Source organism: Lepidochelys kempii, chromosome 1, assembly GCF_965140265.1.
Source record: "Lepidochelys kempii isolate rLepKem1 chromosome 1, rLepKem1.hap2, whole genome shotgun sequence".
Taxonomy (NCBI): domain Eukaryota; kingdom Metazoa; phylum Chordata; order Testudines; family Cheloniidae; genus Lepidochelys; species Lepidochelys kempii.
The window spans coordinates 103,274,033-103,298,673 of record NC_133256.1 but is presented as its reverse complement, the minus strand read 5'-3'; positions in this window follow the sequence as shown (position 1 = coordinate 103,298,673).

Genomic DNA, 24,641 nt, shown 5'->3' with positions numbered 1-24,641 from the left:
TGGGAGAACCTATGCAGCCACCATCCAAGAATACTGTCACATGTCTTCAGCAGCTCACAAGTAATGTTACAAACCCCTGGTGCCTTCCCAGACTTCAGCTTATGAACTTCGATCCTGATCTCTTCTTGATTGAAGAACGCTGGCTCTATCAGAATATCCTGTCCCTCTTCAAGTGGAATAAGAACAGCAAATGATGAACAATTGAGAAGCATCTTGAAATAATTTTCCCATTGATGCAACGGATCCTGCAGGTATTGACTGATGATGGTATCCCAACCCTTTACTGGACAAGCTGGTACTGCCTCCCCCTGCAAAGACCACAAAATTTAGGAGATGGTGTGGAGATTGTACAAGGCAGCAGCCTGCCTGGATCAACCATCAGGATTCCATATCCACAATGACTTGATAACATTTCAAAGTCAAACTAATTTACTTTTATTTTTGCTCTTGACAAATGTGTCTTGGAAGACTCAAATTGTAACCCTCTATTTTTTCTTAGCTCCAATTGCCATGAGCATTTCCTCATTGATCCGAGCATGACGTTTGAAGGGCTGAGGCCCCAGCATTCAACTGGCTGTGGCCAGCACTGATAACATGAAATGACACCATTCCTCATCAGATGACAGAGTGAGACTTCAGTCCCTAATCCTTCAATGGCCCTATGCAATCCATAAAGAAAGCCATCTGATAACTTGGCTGTAATAAGAGCTTTTGGCTGAATCGGACTAATTTTGGCCAATGAAGTGGCTATCTTTGAAGACAAAGGTGCCCTTTTATCTACATAAGCCAATGGTCAGTGTCAAATTCAGTACCTATGCAAATTCATACATTCATGAACTAAACTGGGAGGAGAGGTAGATACGCTGGAGGGTAGGGATAGGATACAGAGGGACCTAGACAAATTAGAGGATTGGGCCAAAAGAAATCTGATGAGGTTCAACAAGGACACATGCAGAGTCCTGCACTTAGGACAGAGGAATCCCATGCACCGCTACAGACTAGGGACCGAATGGCTCAGCAGCAGTTCTGCAGAAAAGGACCTAGGGGTTACAGTGGACGAGAAGCTGAATATGAGTCAACCGTGTGTCCTTGTTGCCAAGAAGGTCAATGGCATTTTGGGATATATATGTAGGGGCATTGCCAGCAGATCGAGGGACGTGATCATTCCCCTCTATTCGACATTGGTGAGGCCTCATCTGGAGAACTGTGTTCAGTTTTGGGCCCCACACAACAAGAAGGATATGGAAAAAATTGGAAAACATCCAGTGGAGGGCAACACAAATGATTAGGGGACTGAAACACATGACTTATGAGGAGAGGCTGAGGGAACTGGGATTGTTTAGTCTGCAGAAGAAAAGAATGAGGGGGGATTTGATAGCTGCTTTCAACTACCCGAAAGGAGGTTCCAAAGAGGATGGATCTAGACTGTTCTCAGTGGTAGCTGATGACAGAACAAGGAGTAATGGTCTCATGTTGCAGTGGGGGAGGTTTTAGGGAAACCTCAATATTCGATATTAGGGAAAAATTTTCACTAGGAGGGTGGTGAAACACTGGAATACGTTACCTAGGGAGGTGGTGGAATCTCCTTCCTTAGATATTTTTAAGGTCAGGCTTGACAAAGCCCTGTCTGGGATGATTTAGTTGGGGATTGGTCCTGCTTTGAGCAGAGGGTTGGACTAGATGACCTCCTGAGGTCCCTTCCAACCCTGATATTCTATGATTCTATGACTGTTGGACACCAAGGATTGTTAATGAGTACATGATCAATAGCAATCCTGGTGAAACCATCTGGTTTGAACCAGATTGGTTTGTGAATCTCTGGCTGATGGAAGAGTGAGGCAGTGATCACCATGCTCCACCTTTCCAGCATTTGCTTTCCATTCCTTTTCTTCTGTCTGATACAAAATTTCCTGAGTGTACTTGTCCAGGTGTCATTGTCCTTTCCTATCTGTGCATTAAAGTCACCCAGGATCATGATGATATCTCTTCTCAAAGTTTTATTAAACACTGAAGTTGGAGTAAAAAATATCTTCAGCCACACTGTTGGCCTTGGTGTTGGTGGGACCATATAATGCAATGATGGTAAAATGCTCATGGCTGGTATGGAATTCAACACTGATAAGTCACTCATTAATCTGCCATCAACTCTGCAGTGCCTGTTGGGTGTTGAATGAAAGCTCCCTTGCTGGAGCAACCTATTGGAGTGGCCTTAGAACAAAAATATATAGTCCACAATTTTCTTTTCATCGCTTCCTGGAGAGCACATTTCAGATAAAGCAGGTCTCAATGTTAAGTCTTTTTAATTACTTGACAGGGAGGACGGCTTTATATCAATAGTAAAAATAAACAAGAAGTTTGGCCATTTGGTTATGTGTGCAACACTGTAACTGTGGTGAGATGAAGCAAAGATTATAAAGCAATTAATAACTGTGACTTGAGAAAACAGCAACCCAGCCAGGTTGCCAAAGCTACAAATGAGCTTTCTGCACAAAGGAAGGGGTTCTGTCATGTGATCTCTTAATCAAAGTGGCAGGTCCTGCTTCACTTCTCTTCATTGACATTAATGTTGATGCTTTTCTATTTTGATTTTCTATGTGCTTCTGCGTTCCGTAGATAAGAGTTTGCCCACAAATATGGAGCTTTACTCACATATCATCTGGGTGATAAGCAGCTAGGTTTCTGCAGGGGAGAAAGCTGGTTCTTGTTGATGGTATTTGAGATAAATGGAAAAAAGTAAGCACAAGTGAAGGTTCCTTTGTTTTTAAGCGGACATTCCATTAAACATGTAGCCAGATATAAATAAACAAATTGTAAATTCTTCCATTTGCCACCATGTCAGTTTTAAAGACAGAGGGATATTTAACATTTACCTTCATGTGATATCAGCATCCAATTAATCACCAACATATTCAAAGCTGCTGTAACATTTCAAAACATAGCAATTATTATATTTTTAGGCTTTCCTATTTTATCTTTGCTCACTTGTAGGTGCACATGTACAACACACATAAGCAAATAAGATTTAGGGGTAAGATAAAAGAGAATGAAATGTCAAAAAATGAAGTATTACAATGATTATGATGTAGGAAACTGTCTAAAAAGTCATTTATGGCACAGCAGAACAGTAGAACACCAAGTATTATAAATTACTGTTTGAAGTATGAACATTGGAATAAAATGTGATTATATGTGGCAGACTGTTTATATTTGCAGCATGGCAGGTGTTCTGTTCTTTCTTTTTTGAATGCTGGTTACTTAGCCAACCAATAACCACAGCTACCTATTGACTATTTCATTTGTTTCATTTTTCACATGAAAACACACACAATACAGTAAATAAAGGCCTGGGAAATGAAAACTTAACCCATAACTATCAAGCTGCACTTTATAACCCCTTTATCAGACTGAATACTTCCCTCACATTCCTTCAAAGTCTTTCTCTTCTCCATTGAGATGACAAAATAGTTTGTACCTTGGGGAAGTTTTAGCCTAAGCTGCTAGAAATAAGTTTAGGAGGTTTATATGCAGGTCCCCACATCTGTACCCTAGAGTTCAGAGTGGGGAAAGAACCTTGACATATGATCTTTCCTATTGTGTAGTGCTATGTAGCCATGCCCATGTATGTCGGACAGTGGGCTCTGCAGAGGCCTTACACCTCTCCCCTTGTGCAGCAGAGAAAAAAGGGGAGGTGAGTGGGTGGAGTCTTGGAGCATGTAGCTACCCCAATGGATTGGGGAGCATAAACTGCACAGGTGTAAATCTGATCTCATATTAGGTCATGCATTCTCTCTTATATAGTGGTGAAACAATGAAGGAGATTGTGACTCCTAAAGTCACAATCACCCTCTGTCTGCTCCAGGGGAAGAGTAATCATATTCTATTCAGAAGGGGTAGATCGTAATGTCACCCTACATAAAAGAGATTCTACACTTAATAACAATGATAATAATTGTCATTTCTCATATAGTGCTTGACATATTTTCTCAATGCTTTACAAACTAAATCATTATGAACACTGATCCATAGAGTAGATAGAGAAGATAAAAAAATTCTTAAACTGGAAAATCTGGGTTCAAAAGGTGTTCTGCCTTCATCTCTCACTCCAACAAATGCTAGTTCTCTTATCTTGCTGATAGGATTTGCCTTTTTGACCTTTGTGGCAAATTATTCCATGAGTTTATTGCTATTTAAGTGAAATATTTCTGGTTCAGGCCTTTGTTTACTTTTAGTTTCCTGTTTAGACTGTGTCCTCTGGATGTTTAATCCCTAACTGGTATGAGCATTTTATCAAGCTGCACTTTATAACCCCTTTATCAGACTGAATACTTCCCTCACATTCCTTCAGAGTCTTTCTCTTCTCCATTGAGATGACTTCTCATAACACAAACTCTTGACATTTGAATGCAGAATTCTTTAGTTGTCGTTGGGTCCAATCTTGTGATCTCTTATTACATGAGTAAAGGATTAGTGCCTGTTTTATAGCTTCCTTTTCCTGATGGATGCAGATTGCTCTTGCTGAACAAGTGCCCTTCTTGGGGAAATTCAGCTTGGAACCTTCTCACAGAGTCCAGGGAAGGTAGTTTCCGGAAGGGTCAGTTGTGGTTTCTTTTTCTTTTAATTCAAGTCTCTTCATCAAAACAAGATCAAAACTTCCCCAAGTCCGTCCCTCACCCCCATAAAATTCCTCAACCCAAATGTTCCTGGCTCTTAGCTCAGAGCCTTTGTGATAATAAGACTTCCCACAGTCTCCATTCTGTTCATTTTGTTTCTGGATGCAGTTCCTCCCAGCAGTAGTTCCAGCCTTTGGCAGGTATTGCAGCCCCCTCTCTCTCTCTCTCTCTTTCTCTCTCTCTCTCCCCATTTCCTGCTTCTCTTTTTATAAGATTCAGCCTTAAGCTGCAAGTTTTTCCCCAAGGGCAGCAGGTAGAGCTAATCAGTGAGCCAGCTAGATGCTGGCCTCTGATCCCAGATAAATGCTATCCCTTGTACCTTCATAGAATGCAAGTAGTCCCATTGAAATAAATGTTTTCCTGATCAAGCCCTTAAAAACAAGACTAGACTGTGTAACAATCAGGGTCATCAAAACACCACAGTCTTCACATGAAAAGAGGCCAAAACTAGAGCTGTGAGAATAAATGATTTATTTTGGTTAGATGGCAAATCTGAAAAGTAAAAAAAAAAATGTTTCAGATTGAATGTTTCTTTCCACCCAAAACATAATTTTTCATTTTGATTGTGAGAGAGTTTTTTTTTTAAATAAAACTGCATGAAATTTCTAAACAAAAAGCTTTGAATTAAAAACAATAAACATTTGTTTTTGAAAATGTTGAAAAAAAACTTTCAACTTTTTCAGATTTTTTTAAAAAAACACAAATAGTTTGGTCAAACAGAAACAAATTTGTGAAATATTTGGATAGGACCAAAACTGCATATATTGCCCAAAAATGTTTTGATTGAAAAATTTCACCCAGCTCTAGCCAAAACTCAGTATTTTAGATTAGATATACCAGTGCCTAAAAATAATTAACTGTTATTTCTTTTGATTCTGCATTTGAAAGTACTGTTACTTCTCAATTAGATGCTGGAGCTCAAATCCAACATTGGAACTCTACCTTTACGGAAAGGTAAAGCACACTTCTCACAGGATGCTACATTATTCAAGTTGTAATCTTTTTTACAAGACTGTAAAAGAACACCTGCTTTGTAGCTCCCTCTTCTGGCCAGGCATGCCTCTGCAGTGGCCTTGTTGCCTCATTTTCCCCACAATTTAGAGCTTCCATATCAGAAATACACCAAGATTATCTGTGTTGATGCCCAGCTAGACTTCTTTATTGGTACAATGTCATCTTATCATGCCCCCAAATAGGAGTTCACCTTGCTCTAAATCCCAAAGTCCAGTAACAATATCAATCTTTCCTTCTCCTTACAATTCTTCCAGTTCACCCATTTCTGGCATCCTCTTTCTTGAAACCCTCTTAAACCACAGTTCTCAATGCTTAGACATCCCACAGGCCTCTTGGCAGGGGGGAATCTCTCCAGGCTCTCTTTCTAAAGATAAACTTCTTCTCTAAGTATATGATGTATTCTGCCATCTTTCCCCAAATGGTGCCTTCTCTGGGCTCTCTCCCTGGAGATAATAAACTTCTTCTAGCCCAGGACTCCTGGTGACTCTTACCAGGCTCACTCTCTTCCTTTTCTTCTTTGTGTTTCCTGTCAGGGCCCCCCTTCATAAGGCCCAGATGGCTTCTCTTAAACCCAGTTGGGAATCAAGTAATCAGTCACTGGACCCCATTCCTTCTTAAAGGGGCCAGACACCCTATCACAGAGACATTTAAGTTAGTCAAAACTGTTCACATTTCAATGACATTTTTAAAGTTGAAGAAGAGAAAATTTTACAAATCCATGATCCCCCTCTCTGCCTGTCCTCTCCCACCCTGGTTATCAAGTACAGTAGAATCATTTGAAAATTTTGAAATGTGAAAAACCATGCAACAAATATGTCTGTATTTCTACCAGTTCTAATTTAAACAAGGTTCCGTTTCCTCATCAAAGCAGTGTGCACAAGTATAAGTTAACAAACCCATGCCACTTTTCAGAATGGAAAAATAACACCCACATTTTGGCTTTGTTCAGTAAATTTTGTCCTCCAAGCCTGTCTATAGATTACTATTGAGTGCATAATGGCTGTCTCCCATCACAATAATTATACTACCAGCAGTATTTAATTTATAATCTTATAAAGTATTTTCAAGTGAGGTAACCATGAGTCTGTAGTTACTCTTCCTGTAATCTCCTTTTCAGATCTGCCTCCCCTTCCTTCATCCCATCCCCTACCCCAAATCCTAATCCACCTAGTCCCAGTGTCCTCCTTCCGGACAGCTCCTTATCCAGTCTCAGTGCTTCCCCCAGACAGCTGGTTCTCAGTCTCCCCTGCCCCCCATTTCCCTCACTGGCTTTCAGTCCCAGTCTCCCCCTCAAACTTCCAGTTATCTCCCTGCCTTCTCCAGTCCCCTTAACACCAATCTATTCCTTTCCTTCTCTCCTGGTCTAGCTCTTGTCCCTTCTGTATTTGAGTCTGGTGGCTTCTGTCACAGTGACATGGTTAACTGTACCTTTGACTCACCTACATGACCTATTTGAAGGTATTCACTTAAAGTTTCAGGTTCCCTAGCTGTTACCTCTCTTGGGCAGAGAGATCCATGTCTCTCTCCTTCCAGACAGGGAATTTAGCATGGAAGCCTGTGACAGGTTGGGTCACAGAAACCCCCTTGGGACTGTCACCTGATGTGCTGAGACTACCTCTGAGCCTATTTTCTCTGCCAGTTTGGGCCTCCAGATCCCTGCCTTGTTGAGCCAGACATGCCAGTCTGCTCCAACACAGTGCCCAAAGTTGCAGACTTAACTGAAAACAGCTTAAGAAGTGCTCCTGTCTCTAGCACCCAGACACCCAGTGCAATGGGATCCAAACCCCAAATAAATCTGTTTTACTCTGTATAAAGCTTACACAGGGTAAATTCATAAATTGTCCTCCATCTATAACACTGATAGAGAGATATGCACAGCGGTTTGCTCCCCCAAGTATTAATTACTTAATCTGGGTTAATTAATTTATTAAGTATAAAAAGTAGGATTTAAGTGATTCCAAGTAATAACAGGCAGAACAAAGTAAGTCACCAAGTAAAATAAAGCAAAAGACACAAGTCTAAGCCTAATACATGTAAGAAACTGATTACAGATGAAATCTTACCCTCAGAGATGTTCCAATAAGCTTCTTTCACAGACTAGACTCCTTCGTAGTCTGGGCCCAATCCTTTTCCCTGATACAGATCTTGTTAGTTCCAGCAGGCATCTTAGGTGAAAAGCAAGGGATTTCACATGACTGGAACCTCCTTTGTTCTGTTCCACCCCTTTTTATAGCTTTGGCACAAGGTGGGAATTTTTTGACTCTCTGGGTCCCCACCCTTCCTTCTAAATGGAAAAGCACCAGGTTTAAGATGTACTAGTACCAGGTGACATGGTCACATGTCCTGTAAGACCCCAAGCCTTCATTCTTCCCAGCCTGACTCACAGGAAGGCTTGCAAGTAAACAGAGCCATCTACAGTCAATTGTCCTAGTTAATGGGAACCATCAAGATTCTAAACCACCATAATGCCCCACACTTTGCATAACTACAGTAGGACCTCAGACTTATATTTTATATTCCTAGTTTCAGATACAAGAATGATACATACCGATAGGATGAACACACTCAGTAGATTATAAGCTTTGTAATGAAACCTTACAAGAGACCTTTTACATGAAGCATATTCCAGTTACATTATATTCACACTCATTAACATATTTTCATAAAATCATATGAAGTGCAACATCACACAGCTCATCTGTACCTCACTGTAATTTCCCCAGCAGGTGTGACCAAGGTCCAGTAACCGTGCTTCACTCTTTCTCTAGGGTTTACAGCAGTGTACACCAGCCTTCACAAAACAAAGTACATTTATTCTTAGGGCAAAAATTATCACAGAAAAGCATATAAAACAATAAACAGCATACTACAAGCTTACCAGAGGTCAGCCTAACTTCAGCATAGGACTCTTGGAGGTGTCTTTCAGACCTGTCTCAATTGGGTTTGTTATTTTGGTTACAAATTTATGTCAAATTTCAGATCAAGAACTAGAACCCCCTTTGGATACTTCAGCTGTCTCTTTTTAAACTTTGATCTCTGGCTTCCTGTAACAGGTAATCACCAGTCACTGACCCCCCGCCCCACCTAAGGAGTCAGTGGTTCAAATGCTGTGTGTTTTGCATAACTAGTGTTGGAGAATTCACTGTAACCACCCAACTCAGGAAAGCAACTCAGACTGAAAACACATTTGACGCTTATTGTCCCAAAAGTCCATGCCTTCTGGCACACTTCAATATAATAGTCTTTCAAATGCTTTAAGATTCCCAGGTCTCACATCTGTCACATCTTCTTCACTGCACTGTCTGGTACCATGTAGACTGGAAACCAATGACTTAATGAAGAATATACAGGAAGGGTGGCATCTCTACATTTTGTGGAGGACTTACAGGCACCAGCTGGGGGTCATTGGGAGCACAGGAGAGACAGACTTCCTGCTGTCAAGTCCAGTGCCTCACCCCACCCTTTGCCTGGAGTAGCCAGGAGCAGAAGTGTGTTTTCGTCCTTGTAACTCTGGGCTGGAGCACAATCAGTGTTGTCATCACTAGGGGCTGTGAGAGGCTGGAGCATGCTCAGTGAGTACTGAACTTTCAAAGATTTTACTTGCTAAATTCTAAGAAGCCTCTCCTGAGCATGTGCAAACAGTGATTTTTCAGAAGATTTATAACTTAGCCACAACAATGGGAAAAGACACATCTTGACACAAAGGCCAAACACAAAGGCACAAAGGCCCCTGCCAAATTTCAAGTCCCTGTTACAAAGCGTAGGTGTAATATAATTTTTCAAAGAAAAGATCACCAACATTTTCTAACATGGGCCAAGCAATGTATTTTCCCCTAGTCTTTTTTTCAGATATGGCTAATCCATTTTGGCTGAAATTAGTATATATTGGCTGCAATTAATATATAACTGTTTAGGCTGAAATTTTTCTGCTGGGCATCTGCCTCTGAACAGTTATATTTGGGAAGTTAAGCAACTGAAAACCCGGGTCCTTTTAATAGTAAGTGTCAGGCAATCTTAATAATAGGGAGTGTGACTAGCTCTGCCTACACTAATAAACCAAATCCTAGGCTAAACTCTTGTTGATTTCAATAGGAGTTTTGCATGAGTAACGACTGCAGGATTTCCCCAGTCAAAACACATTAGACTCCTCAGTTTATTCCTTTTCCACTATGTTGTTTGCTTTATTCATTCAAACCATATATTAGGCAGACATTTTCAATACTTGTTTGCACTATAAAACTGTTAAATCTCTTAGATCTCAACTCAGTATCTCTGATCAGTATACATGCATGATTTTAATTTAAATAGACAGTCTAGGCTAATTACTAGTTACCTGTAAACTTAACAATATACTTGAGATATATCCTATACCTGAATATCCACCCATATTGTATGATGTTCTAATTCAAATTCTTACATATATTCAGAATGAGGAGGCCTCCAGTCTGATCCCTTGCATACTGCACTGATAACATTTCCATGGCTAGAGAAGCTACCATGGTGAGCACTCATTTCTTGTTTTAAATCCATTTTATACTCTAAATTATTATAGCTTTAGTCTGTGAATCTTCACTGTGAACCTCTATCAGGTCCCTTTTTAATCTATACACATAGAATAACTTTGTCATAGTCTTCTCTGAGATTGTTTTATTCTTAAAATAATTAAATAATTGTGTTTAGTACTTGAGAAAAGTTATTGAACTCACAAGGGTACAAGGGTAAAACTCACAAGCTGTACAAGTTTCCCCACTTTGCCCTGACAATGTACTTCAGTCTTGATCTGGAAAGATCATCTCTACAGGCCAGAGAGTAGTTCAATCTCCATGCCCATTCAATCCATGATCTCTGTTTAGACTGACAACAACAATGTCAATTGTGATGATGTCTTTTGTGATGTGTGCACCGTCCACTAGCACTGGAAAGAGACGTCCAACCTATTTCACATAGATCACTAAACAGCCATAAAATAGTAATAACTTTTGGTTACTGCTGACCAGGCCAAATTTGAAATGGTGACCCAGAGGTGAAACAATCTATATCACATTACCAATGCCTGAGCTATTCAGAACTCCATGACAAACATATCTTTGAAGAGTGTTTTAATTTGCTTGAAAACAAGTTTCCTCTCTTAAACCCGTGTTGACTCTCTCTAATCAAATTATGTTTGTTCACGCTGTTATTTCAATAACTTCTTAAAATCTCCAAGAACTCTTTCTAATGTTTTTTTCTTCCCCTTCTCCAACTGATATTGAACTAACTAGTATATAATTGGTAGCTATTTTTGTGACCTTTTTTAGAAAGTTGATATTTTGGTTTCCTAGTTCTCTTCTTTGAGAATTAGACTTGTAATTGGAGAAGGTGTAAGAATACCAGTCAACTGCTAGTTTTTATTCAGAATTATTTTAATTCCACTATCTGAGGTAATTAAACCACATGAATTTTATATCAACAATAGGGGGATGGGAAACCCATAAACTTTATTGTCAGTGTCAGGTTTAGTGATGTATGGCAATTTTATTATTTTATCATATTTAAAAGTATTTATTCTGTGCTGTAGATTGGGCTTCATTTCTTTTGAGCTTTAGGAACAAAATTAAAGTTGTTTCTAGTGGTTTAGTGGAAAATTAGATTCTGGATGTCTCAATCCTTGACTCCCTAGAGCCTTATAGCAGCTTCCATTTGTTGTCACTTTTCCTTGAAATAGAAGGCCTTTAGCATCTCTCTGACAAAAAATACAGTAAGCATTCTTTTTCACAAAAAATAGACACCTTAGATGGAGTCACATGTGAGATCTCTGAGAAACAGTGGCAAAACTGGTCCTGATTAAGCAGTCTTCATGTTATGTCTGCAATGAGTGATTGGGATAACCCACAATTGCAGGGCATTTTTAAAAAAACCCTGAAATTTACTCATCCAATAAAATATTAGAAAAAAAAAAGTAGGATTCATTCCTGAATGATGTGGTGGTGGTCTGTAGCTGGGTAGGGGGAGCATTCTGGATCTGTTCTGATACAATGTACCTTTCCAGCCCTGCTGCAGTTGTAAGAAGTATTGGCTGATTTTCCTGTTAGGATGGTCCTTCAGTTTAGTATTCAATTATATAAGAAAACAATGAAAATTAAATTATATTTAAACAAACAAAAACATTCAAACTTGGCTTTAATTTACTGCTGATGACAAATGGGAGGTGGCAAAAGGCAGCCTACTACTCTGAAAATGTTGTCAGTGAATTAAGAACATTAGACTTACCAGCTAGTCCATTTAAAACTCTAGATTGAGGGAGGAAATGATACTAGATGACTGCCCATAAAACATACACACAAGGTGAGCAGAGTTGCTCTCAAAAAGGCAACTTGAAGGTAAGTAATGTCTATTGCAGAGAAGAATGGTAGGAGGAAGTGAGAGTCCAGAAGCCAGCTGGAGAGAGGGAGCTCGTCTGGTAGAGCAGAGGTAAAACTTGATACGTTTTGTCACAAGACCAGCCAGTTTAGCAGGGTTTGCTCCAAGTTTACTTGGAGTTTTTTGATTAATGAGAACCTTGAACCCCAAGGGATGCAAACCTCAGCAAACAGAACCCACCAGTTTGGATTTGTCCAAACCTTGTGAATGCTCATGAATGGGTTTCAGATATCCTGAGTCAGAAGAGGAAGTGGTTCAGGCAGCCAGACTAACCAAGGAGACAGAAACGCATCCTGTCTAACTTCAGTGCTTACTTCATCCTTTTACTACATTTCCTCCCATAGCTGCTGTTTTCTACTCACTGCTCTTTACATTTATATGTTTGTCTTGTGCAGTATCTCTTACACACTTATCTTGTAACTGCATAACTGGTTCTACACTGTGCTCTACATTCTAAGTCAAAACCCTGGCATCTGTAATGAACTAACCTCTCATAGGCATTCACTTTAATGAGTTCATCAACCCATTTCTGTAGATTTGCTAAACAATCCCTTGCCGTGATGAACTGAGAGATAATGTATACATTTTTCTTCTCAGCAGTGACAATCAAAGGTTCCTTACACTCTAGTAATGTCTGCACTGATTGTTAAACACTTACATTTATTTATTTAGTATTAAGGGCTGGTATTATTCTAGCTTCTGAAAAGCTAGAATAAGTCCTTGGATACATTGTTTTTTTGACTCCAGTGCAAACCCGTTACTGTTCATGCAATTTACAAGGATGCCACATGATTTCTACCAGTGCAGCTTAGCCCAGATTCAAAGTGGCACAGATGTAAATTGTGCTGCACTGAGGTAAATCACGTTTACACAAGGGATTTACACCAGTGTAGCTAAAAAGGTTATTGTCACCCTACACCCATGTCACAGAGAGCCCAAAAGCAGGAAGTCCACCTGAGAGGTGAAGGTGGTGTGACAGTTCAAAGTAATCACACAACTTTTGCTGCAGTAGAGGGCTACAGGAAGCCAGCATAGACTGAAAAGTAGATGGCTGGCCAGGGGGCCCAAAAGGCTGAGTGAATTCAGTACATACTGACTGCTTTCTCCAGAAATGGGGAACTAATGTGGTTTACAATACCAAGTTCACTATAGCTAAGTGAAAGTCTCCGCATTTTAAAAGAATACATTTCCTCACATTTTTGTTAAAAATCCCTCCCCACTACAGTGCCATTATTTTATATTTGGTATTAATTTCTGATTTACCAAGTTATCATCTCCATTTCAGTTTTTTAATCAGCAGCTCCTTTTATTGCTCCCATTCCTGAATGATTCTGACAAAAAGATCCTCACTGTTCCATTCCCTAACAAGAGCCTCTTAGACTGATTCACAAAAGCCAGCACAGTAGGCAGGGGGCCACCTAAGCTAGCCCTTGGGAGATCTGATGAGAGGGATATGTCCCAAACCTTTCCCCTCTCACACGTGTAGGCATCTCTCTCTGCTTGTGATTCACAACCAAGAACCCTCTTTTTAGCAATAAGCCAGGAACAGGAAGAACTGCTCCATAACTTTTAGCCCAGCGGTTAGGGTACTCACCTGGGATGTGGGAGTCATTTGGGGCAGAGAGAGAGACAACTAGTATGAAACTGTTTCTATAGCCTAGTGACACTCACCCAGGATATGGGAGATACAGTCCCTCTGCCCCAATGACTCTTTATCTCCCATATCCTGGGTGAGTGTCACTAGGCTATAGAAACAGTTTCATACTAGTTGTCTCTCTCTCTGCCCCAATGACTCTTTATTTATCCAAAGTGTAACAGCAGCAACAGGATAAATGGGGGACAACCACAGGAGAATATCCCATAGTTCAGTGGTTGGAGCAGTCTCCTTAAAGATGGGAGACTCCTGTTCAAATCTTTTCTCCCTCTCAAGTGAAGGGGGATTAGGCACCTAAGTATCTTTGTGAATCTAGCCCATGGTCTCTACAAGGTCAAATAAAGACTGCACATTTGTCCTTGTAGTAGGTAATATATTCAAGCACCATATACTTAACATTCAGTTTTTGCTGTAAAGCTGAATACATGCTTTTCCTTGTACTTCCTGTGGCTGATCCCTTCGGGTTGGAGACAGGCATGCAAGATATATTATTTTTGGCCCTTCTCTAATAAAGGGATCATTGGAGGACATAACTGACATAGTGCTCCTACACTCATTCTGCAGCTGCATGCTTAAATACTGCTTGAGACAGTCTTTCCCAAATGCTAGTACATTTTATGTGTATTCCCTTCATTCTCAGCATGAGCGCACAGAAGAATTTTTTTCATCTACCCACACAGAAAAGTTACATAAATATGAAAATAGGCATAATAAAATATCTAAATAGTAAAATATTAATGAATAGAGCCCTAAATAATTGGGTTAGCACTATTTCTGGTGCAGAAGAATAATATATTTATGCAAACTTTAGGGTAACAACTTTAGATATGCTTGAAAATCTGAATCCTTTAATACTGGGCAAGCATTACTTTTCTTTAGAAAAAAGATAGATTCCAAAATGACTTTAATTAATCAGAGACAGTAACAGAATGGGAAAGATTAGGATTATCTCTTTAATGGATGCATTATTTCTAATGAGATTTACACCATTATATGTCTTAATTTATCAAGCCACAGTATTATTCCTTCTCGGCTAGCCCTCTTGCAGTGAGGCTTCAGACATAGCTGGAACACTGGGAACATAGCACAGCCTATTTTGCACATTCATATGCACAAAGTAGTAAATACAGAGGCAAATGGTTCAGTAGAAAAGTTTGTCATCAATGCACCTAAGAGCTGCTGCTGCTACTATTTCTAAAAAAACACTGTTTTCTAAGCTCTGGCTCTTATAAGGATTTAACTAAAAGAGCTATAGGACCTATTTTTGCAATGCTTACTCATACAAGTAGTCCCACCAAAATCAATGGGAATACTTATATTAGTAAATTCTGACCAGTGTCAGCAAGGGCTGTACAATCTGGTCCCAAATGCATTCATATTAGAATCATAGAATCATAGAATATCAGGGTTGGAAGGGACCCCAGAAGGTCATCTAGTCCAACCCCCTGCTCAAAGCAGGACCAATTCCCAGTTAAATCATCCCAGCCAGGGCTTTGTCAAGCCTGACCTTAAAAACCTCTAAGGAAGGAGATTCTACCACCTCCCTAGGTAACGCATTCCAGTGTTTCACCACCCTCTTAGTGAAAAAGTTTTTCCTAATATCCAATCTAAACCTCCCCCACTGCAACTTGAGACCATTACTCCTCGTTCTGTCATCTGCTACCATTGAGAACAGTCTAGAGCCATCCTCTTTGGAACCCCCTTTCAGGTAGTTGAAAGCAGCTATCAAATCCCCCCTCATTCTTCTCTTCTGCAGGCTAAACAATCCCAGCTCCCTCAGCCTCTCCTCATAACTCATGTGTTCCAGTCCCCTAATCATTTTTGTTGCCCTTCGCTGGACTCTCTCCAATTTATCCACATCCTTCTTGAAGTGTGGGGCCCAAAACTGGACACAGTACTCCAGATGAGGCCTCACCAATGTCGAATAGAGGGGAACGATCACGTCCCTCAATCTGCTCGCTATGCCCCTACTTATACATCCCAAAATGCCATTGGCCTTCTTGGCAACAAGGGCACACTGCTGACTCATATCCAGCTTCTCGTCCACTGTCACCTCTAGGTCCTTTTCCGCAGAACTGCTGCCTACCCATTCGGTCCCTAGTCTGTAGCTGTGCATTGGGTTCTTCCGTCCTAAGTGCAGGACCCTGCACTTATCCTTATTGAACCTCATCAGATTCCTTTTGGCCCAATCTTCCAATTGGTCTAGGTCCTTCTGTATCCTATCCCTCCCCTCCAGCGTATCTACCACTCCTCCCAGTTTAGTATCATCCGCAAATTTGCTGAGAGTGCAATCCACACCATCCTCCAGATCATTTATGAAGATATTGAATAAAACCGGCCCCAGGACCGACCCTTGGGGCACTCCACTTGATACCGGCTGCCAACTAGACATGGAGCCATTGATCACTACCCGTTGAGCCCGACAATCTAGCCAGCTTTCTACCCACCTTATAGTGCATTCATCCAGCCCATACTTCCTTAACTTGGTGACAAGAATACTATGGGAGACCGTGTCAAAAGCTTTGCTAAAGTCAAGAAACAATACATCCACTGCTTTCCCTTCATCCACAGAACCAGTAATCTCATCATAAAAGGTGATTAGATTAGTCAGGCATGACCTTCCCTTGGTGAATCCATGCTGGCTGTTCCTGATCACTTTCCTCTCATGCAAGTGCTTCAGGATTGATTCTTTGAGGACCTGCTCCATGATTTTTCCAGGAACTGAGGTGAGGCTGACTGGCCTGTAGTTCCCAGGATCTTCCTTCTTCCCTTTTTTAAAGATTGGCACTACATTAGCCTTTTTCCAGTCATCCGGGACTTCCCCGGTTCGCCACGAGTTTTCAAAGATAATGGCCAGTGGCTCTGCAATCACAGCCGCCAATTCCTTCAGCACTCTCGGATGCAACTCGTCCGGCCCCATGGACTTGTGCATGTCCAGCTTTTCTAAATAGTCCCTAACCGCCTCTATCTCCACAGAGGGCTGGCCATCTCTTCCGCATTTTGTGATGCCCAGCGCAGCAGTCTGAGAGCTGACCTTGTTAGTGAAAACAGAGGCAAAAAAAGCATTGAGTACATTAGCTTTTTCCACATCCTCTGTCACTAGGTTGCCTCCCTCATTCAGTAAGGGGCCCACACATTCCTTGGCTTTCTTCTTGTTGCCAACATACCTGAAGAAACCCTTCTTGTTACTCTTGACATCTCTGGCTAGCTGCAGCTCCAGGTGCGATTTGGCCCTCCTGATAACATTCCTACATGCCCGAGCAATATTTTTATACTCTTCCCTGGTCATATGTCCAACCTTCCACTTCTTGTAAGCTTCTTTTTTATGTTTAAGATCCGCTAGGATTTCACCATTAAGCCAAGTTGGTCGCCTGCCATATTTACTATTCTTTCGACTCATCGGGATGGTTTGTCCCTGTAACCTCAACAGGGATTCCTTTAAATACAGCCAGCTCTCCTGGACTCCTTTCCCCTTCAAGTTAGTCCCCCAGGGGATCCTGGCCATCCGTTCCCTGAGGGAGTCGACGTCTGCTTTCCTGAAGTCCAGGGTCCGTATCCTGCTGCTTACCTTTGTTCCCTGCGTCAGGATCCTGAACTCAACCAACTCATGGTCACTGCCTCCCAGATTCCCATCCACTTTTGCTTCCCCCACTAATTCTACCCGGTTTGTGAGCAGCAGGTCAAGAAAAGCACCCCCCCTAGTTGGCTCCTCTAGCACTTGCGCCAGGAAATTGTCCCCTACGCTTTCCAAAAACTTCCTGGATTGTCTATGCACCGCTGTATTGCTCTCCCAGCAGATATCAGGAAAATTAAAGTCACCCATGAGAATCAGGGCTTGCGATCTAGTAGCTTCCGTGAGCTGCCGGAAGAAAGCCTCATCCACCTCATCCCCCTGGTCCGGTGGTCTATAGCAGACTCCCACCACTACATCACTCTTGTTGCACACACTTCTAAACTTAATCCAGAGACACTCAGGTTTTTCTGCAGTTTCGTACCGGAGCTCTGAGCAGTCATACTGCTCCCTTACATACAGTGCTACTCCCCCACCTTTTCTGCCCTGCCTGTCCTTCCTGAACAGTTTATAACCATCCATGACAGTACTCCAGTCATACGAGTTATCCCACCAAGTCTCTGTTATTCCGATCACGTCATAGTTCCTTGACATCACCAGGACCTCCAGTTCTCCCTGCTTGTTTCCAAGGCTTTGTGCATTTGTATATAAGCACTTGAGATAACCTGTTGATCGCCCCTCATTGCCAGTATGAGGCAGGAGCCCTCCCCTCACAGACATTGCTGCCTGTGCTTCCTCCCGGTATCCCGCTTTCCCACTTACCTCAGGGCTTTGGTCTCCTTCCCCCGGTGAACCTAGTTTAAAGCCCTCCTCACTAGGTTAGCCAGCCTGCTGGCAAAGATGCTCTTCCCTCTCTTCGTAAGATGGAGCCCGTCTCTACCCAGCACTCCTCCTTCATGGAACACCATCCCATGGTCAAAGAAACCAAAGCCTTCTCTCCGACACCATCTGCGTAGCCATTCGTTGACTTCCACGATTCGACGCTCCCTACCTAGGCCTTTTCCTTCCACGGGGAGGATGGACGAGAACACCACTTGCGCCTCCAACTCCTTTATTCTTCTTCCTAGAGCCACATAGTCCGCAGTGATCCGCTCAAGGTCATTCTTGGCAGTATCATTGGTGCCCACGTGGAGAAGCAGGAAGGGGTAGCGATCCGAGGGCTTGATGAGTCTCGGCAGTCTCTCCGTCACATCATGAATCTTAGCCCCTGGCAAGCAGCAGACTTCTCGATTTTCCCGGTCAGGGCGGCAGATAGATGACTCAGTCCCCCGGAGGAGAGAGTCCCCGACCACCACCACCCGCCTTCTCCTCTTGGGGGTGGTGGTCGTGGAACCCCCAACCTCAGGACAGCGCATCTCATGCCTTCCAACCAGCGGAGTCTCCTTCTGCTTTCTTGCCCCAGACATATCATCTGGTCCACTCTCCGCAACGATACCTGTGGAGAGAACATGAAAGCGGTTAGTTACCTGTGTCTGTGTTACTGGAACCCGGACATTCCGCTTACCTCTTCTGGAGGTCACATGTTGCCAAGATTCTTCACTGGTCTCTTGGCTCCTCTGTGCAACCTGCTCTATATCTGTAGAGCTTTGTGCCCCTAGAAGCCTATCCTGAGTTTCGTCCAGGAAATCCTCAGTTTCCCGTATGCAACGCAGGGTTGTTATCTGTTGCTCCAGACCTTCAATCTTCTCTTCCAATATGGAGACCAGCTTGCACTTTGTACAGACAAAGTCGCTTCTGTCCTGTGGAAGAAAGACAAACATGGCACATACAGTGCAGGTCACAACAGCTGAACCCCCCCCTTCCATATCACCTTCCTACTATGAGCTTCCTCAGAGCAGTTTAGTTTATTTGTTCAGTCTTCTTTAAAAATGTTCTATTTCTTTTATTGATTAATATGTTAAGGGTATCCCCTATTGTAGGAAACATTTAATAGTGTGGTTATTTATTTTTGATGGGGAAATGGGTCATAGATTCTATGGGATCTGTGCAAGTACTGAAGAAGGATGCATCCTCCATGCAGAATCTATTACTGAACTGGCTGCAGATCTTGGCTTAGTAGTTTTATTTCTTATAAAATAAAGAGCTTTTATTTAAGCTCACTGCTCTTATTTTATCTACTTCACATAGTCCTTTTCTGTTAGAAGTGAGCATAATAGACACTGATGTCTTGGTAGATGGAACTGCCAGTACAAGGATGCTATGCTTATGCTTTTTCACAATATTTTGTGTTGAATACATTAAGAAAGAAAATATTAGAATGAAATCACCTTTGATTTATCTGCCTCATGCTTGGTATTAAAATAAAATAGAATTCAAGGTAGATGAAGGGGAGTTTATGCATCATGCTCAGAGGTGACCAGATACAAAGTAGAATACCATAAAAGTATTTTTTCTTATTTATTTTTTTAGTGCTCAGAATGCCTCAAAGTTTGTGAAATAAGGGCTGCAAATTCTAATCTGACCCATAGGAATTGTATTTATTTCCAATCCAAGTGTGTAAGCTACTCAGCATTCTTCCCACTGCAGCCAAAAAAGACAGGGGTTGTGCAGCCAGGAAGGAGAAGAGAACTGGGTGTGAGGGTTCTTCACTCCATTTCACCTTCCTGAAGGCTGGGGGAAGGGATCTTGCTCCACTCCTTAAGGCTAGTGAGGTAGAGCATTTGCCAAGATCTTAATTGTACGTCCTCTGACAAGGGGAAAAAGGAAGCAGTTTGTTGAATTGTGGCTCTTCATTCAACTCTCCCTTGAAGATCAAAAGGAGGAGACCATTGATCCAACATCCAGTCAAGGATCCTTGATTCCACCTCACCCAGATTCACTGTCTGGGAAGTTCACCTCTTAACGACACAGTCCCCAGTGGGCCAGGTGACTGATAGAGGAAAATTCTTAACTGCATGGAGTTATCCTTCCACACCCTGAGGTCATCTGAAGGGGAGCTAAAGGAATCACTTACTCTTTTCTCTGAGGCCAAGAAATTCAGAAGGATAGGGGATGGCAGCTTTTCATTCTTTTTCCTTGGGGACTGCAGTGAGAGGAACATCAAGAAGGGGATGGAGTCCTTCACTTCCCTTTTAGAGCCAGGAGAGGAGATTTCCGGTGGAAGGGGAAGCTGAGGAAAGATTCCTCACTTCATGTCTCATGGCTCAAATGGGAGGGAAGCTTGGTCTTCAGTCTTTGCCCCAGTGCCAGCGGGAAGGGAAAATAGTTTGTCACTGCCCCTCCTGAATGACTAAAGGTGTAGTTAGCAGGATACCCCACCTCTCTACATTTTAAGGGTGGTGTCTGAGATCCCCAATTCCCCCTTCATTATTTTCAGGGAGTGGTTAGTGGTCCTGATTTCCACTAAGTCTCCTTTGCTACTAAATTGTCCATGTGCTCCTCCATTCTAGAGTTATGGGTCCCAGAAATTTCCTTCCTGGGCCATGTGCTGTTCTAGTCCTTTGAACATATCTGGAGTCAGCATATTCCAGGTTGCACTGAATGTTACTCCTTCGAGAGATCCCCCCAGAGTGGTTTGCCTAGTCTAGTAACTTACTTGTCTGTTTTGGTAGGTGAAAGGAGATGGCCTGCCCTAGAAGAATTGCCAGGATTATACCAGGGGTTCCGCTATTCCCTTCAGGAAACTCCCCAGAACAGAATAACCATGTTTACCCTTGGGAGGACATGGATATAACCTTCTGCTCGAAGGACTGATTCAGGCAGTAATCTTCGAAAACTAAATGTTCTTTATCGAACATACCAATGTTCCTTAATACAATAGATGTTAAAAGTATACATTAAGAAACAGAAACACAAATCCCATTAGCACAAGCATACATATTAAAGTACCCAATATTGTAGTGTCATACAGTTGGAGGTGGCTTAAGTGATTATGTTCTACATGTGGTGATCAATCACATGTAGGACACCGACAGCAATTTTAATTGAACACTAAACTTTATACATAGTAACAAATACACATATGCAGACATCCAACTTTATTATCCCAAGCATACACAACCCTGAATCTTATTTCCATTTTCTATTTTATAGTATAGTTGTTATACTTACTTTGCACAGGCATCTTTTCCTTCTGATCTGTCAGAAGGGGTTCTTCTCTTCTATTTCAGCAGCAGGGATGCTTCTCAGCTGCTGCTGCTTCTCTGTCACTGCTGTTGCAGCTTGTGGTGGTTTCTTGGGCCATTGCAACAACCTAACCCTCTTCTTCCCTTATCAGTGATTTGGCTCTTCCTTCTTCTTCTCCTGCTTCTCCTTCTATTCCTGATTTCTTGCTTTTACTGACTCAAGCCTGCCAGCTGTCTGCCTTATATACAGTTTTTGGCCTATTTTGATGGGTTATTCCTTCAGTCCTTAACATTAGCATACTTATCCTTCAATCATTTTTAAGCCCTTTCTGATTGGTCTGCTTTTATAAAGCAATCACAGCCATTAGATCTGTCTGTCAGTCAAAGCCAGACCTAGTTGAAAATCTGTGCTATGCCTGACTGACCCCTCCCTTCAGGGTTAGTGACCTCTGTCTAACCTCAGTCTGCTGGCTAGCCATAGGCTGAATTACGCCAAGACCGCAATCTTAGTGTTCCTGGCTGTGATCAACCAAGACCGCCATTTTACTTTATTCCTAGCTTTAACGGCTTGAAACTGCCTTTATACGTTATTAAATCCGTATGACTATAAACAATTATCTTATTTCCTTAATATATAACTGATGCATCTTAATGTTATGACTTACGTCACTCTATTTATTACCAATTTAATTAATGTTATTTTTATATTTTCCTTGCTTCAGCTAATGGTGGCAGGGCACTGTTCTTACAATACAGAGTAGAGCAGCTCAAAAATCTCTCATATCATGGAGAATACAGGAATTTATGATCCTATATGATCAAGCTACAGAGAGTACTCACCCGCAAAGAAAAGGGGTGCTGGGACACAGAGATGTGAGCCATTCCCTGGCCCACCCCAGACAGGGTGAAAGCATTCCCTACCTATTTATTTATATGTTTATAATGTACTTAACCATATCATCATATTTAGCTCACAGGGATTGCTCACATGTGTTTGCATGATAGGGGCATAAGTTAGAAGTCAAACTAGTGTAAAACCTAAAAATACTTACCTGCTGGAAAGGAAGAAGATGCCGTCTGCAGTAGACAGACACAAAATGGCTACAGCGGTTGATCCTTTACACCTTTAAAGGGCCAGCTATTGGAAGACTGAGCTCTCATAAAAGAGTGAATCTAATTTGGAGATCTGAGCCATCACAGAAACAATAAATTCTAGGCAGGATGCCAAATTCTCATCTTTGTTAAAGTCAGGGATCTGCATGGAAAACATTCCTAGTGTGTTTGAGATAATGGTAATGATGTCCTTACGTTTCCTATCACATTTTGTTTCTATAAGTAAAATCTAGATTCACTCTGGAAATCCGGTGGTTCCAGAATTCAGTTTCCCACCACTGCACTCACACTAAATCCTACATCTCCATCTGTTTTCCTCTTCAAGTCCCCACCCCTTTTCACTGGTCAGGAAAAAGTCCTCACATACAGTATATCTAAATCCAGTGTACGAATTCAGTAAAGTGGTATTTCAATCCCCAATCCTTCAAGCTATTTACATGTGGTAGACCCCTGCATCCATGCAGAACAGATTGCAGGTTTAAAGCCCTAGCTAATAACTTCTTATTAGAAGACAAACCAGACTGTTGACAGAATGAATTATTTTCTTACAAAAATATGAAAGGACAAATGTAAAAGCAAGGAAATATGGAAGAGTTATAAAGGAGCAAGCAAGATAGGATTTAAGTGACTCGCTCTCTTTAATTAACTTGAAGCACATGGATAAAATGCTTATTCAGTCCTTACTTAGACTAACTCCCACTGAATAAAATTGAATTAAAATTGAGAAAGGAATTCAGGATTTGGACACATTTATTTAGGGGTAGATGAGGTCCTTTTGTTTTAGTGCAGGTCTTCTCCAAAACTCAAAAGAGAATGTATAACTTAAAAGTCTGTTTTTAACTATAACACCAAATATAAGAGGCCTGATTCTGAGCTCAGTTACCCTGGTTTTAATGAGTGTCTCTACACTGACTTCATCAGAGTTAATCCTTCATAACAGTGTAATTGGAAGGAAAATCTATCCCTTTGTCATTGGAACCAAGAAAAACATCTACCACATTTTACCTTCAGCCTATGGTAGACTCTGTATTAACATCAATGGGGATTTCATATGTGTGGATTAAGGGCAATGTGACCCTAAATTTGCAGCTGCCTGTCTTTTTGGCCAAATACAACAAATGCTATTGCAGTATCACAAGGGAAAATCGGGTTATTTTACCATCATGTTCTATTCAGATTCCCTGAATACTTCCAGTGTTTGAGGATGCTCATGAAGTGCTATACTACATTCAACTTGTTTCACAATTTAAATTTAAAAAGCCAGAGGCACATCAGACTTCAGTCTGTTAATTCTAATTATTACAAAATTACACTGTTATCCTTAAACATGTAGAAAAGTGACAGAGAGAAATTCACACACTTTAAGAAAGGAAGCGTGAATTGTTTTAATCAGGTATAGTAGCCTGTTTCAATTTTTTGTTAACATGATACATGAGAGTAATCAGTGCTGTCCTGGATTATCTAGGTACACTTCTTATGATAAACTTACTGATGCCTCCAATGGTCTTCTAGAAGTACCCGACGTTAACATGCTAAAACAACATTATATTAGCTAAATAAAATAATGCCAACAACAGAGTTTTCAGATTCCTTAGCTCTTAAAATATCTAATCAAGAGTCCTGCATTAATGAATTTTGGCACTAGAGTTATAAATTATACATAACATGGCATAACATTAAACTATTAACATAATTTAACAATACCAATCTATCACTTTCTAAATAAAAAAACAATGAAAGGTGTTGAATCTGAGTGCCCGGACTTGGCCCACATGGCTTGTTTAAATTCACGGTAACAAGAATAATAATTTAACTGTTTTAAACCTTTCTTTCCTTTTTAAACTATATAATAAAATGTTTTATGTACAAACCTTCATTTTGTTTATTATTTTTGTTCCAGTGCTCCGATAGGGGATTTCCTTATTTTTCTATATGGGAGTGAAGACATTAGGCTAAAACTGGTCTCCCAAATACAAAAGGTATTGGAAGCAGGAGATCATATCAAATTTTGCCCTGTTCTTTGCACCTAGAGATTGGAGCACATATAGATTATAAGGCCAGAAGGGACCACTGTGATCATCTAGTCTGACCTCCTTTTCACGTTTGTCCAACTCTAGCTATTAGTTACGAATATACCCTGGGAAAATTATTTCTCT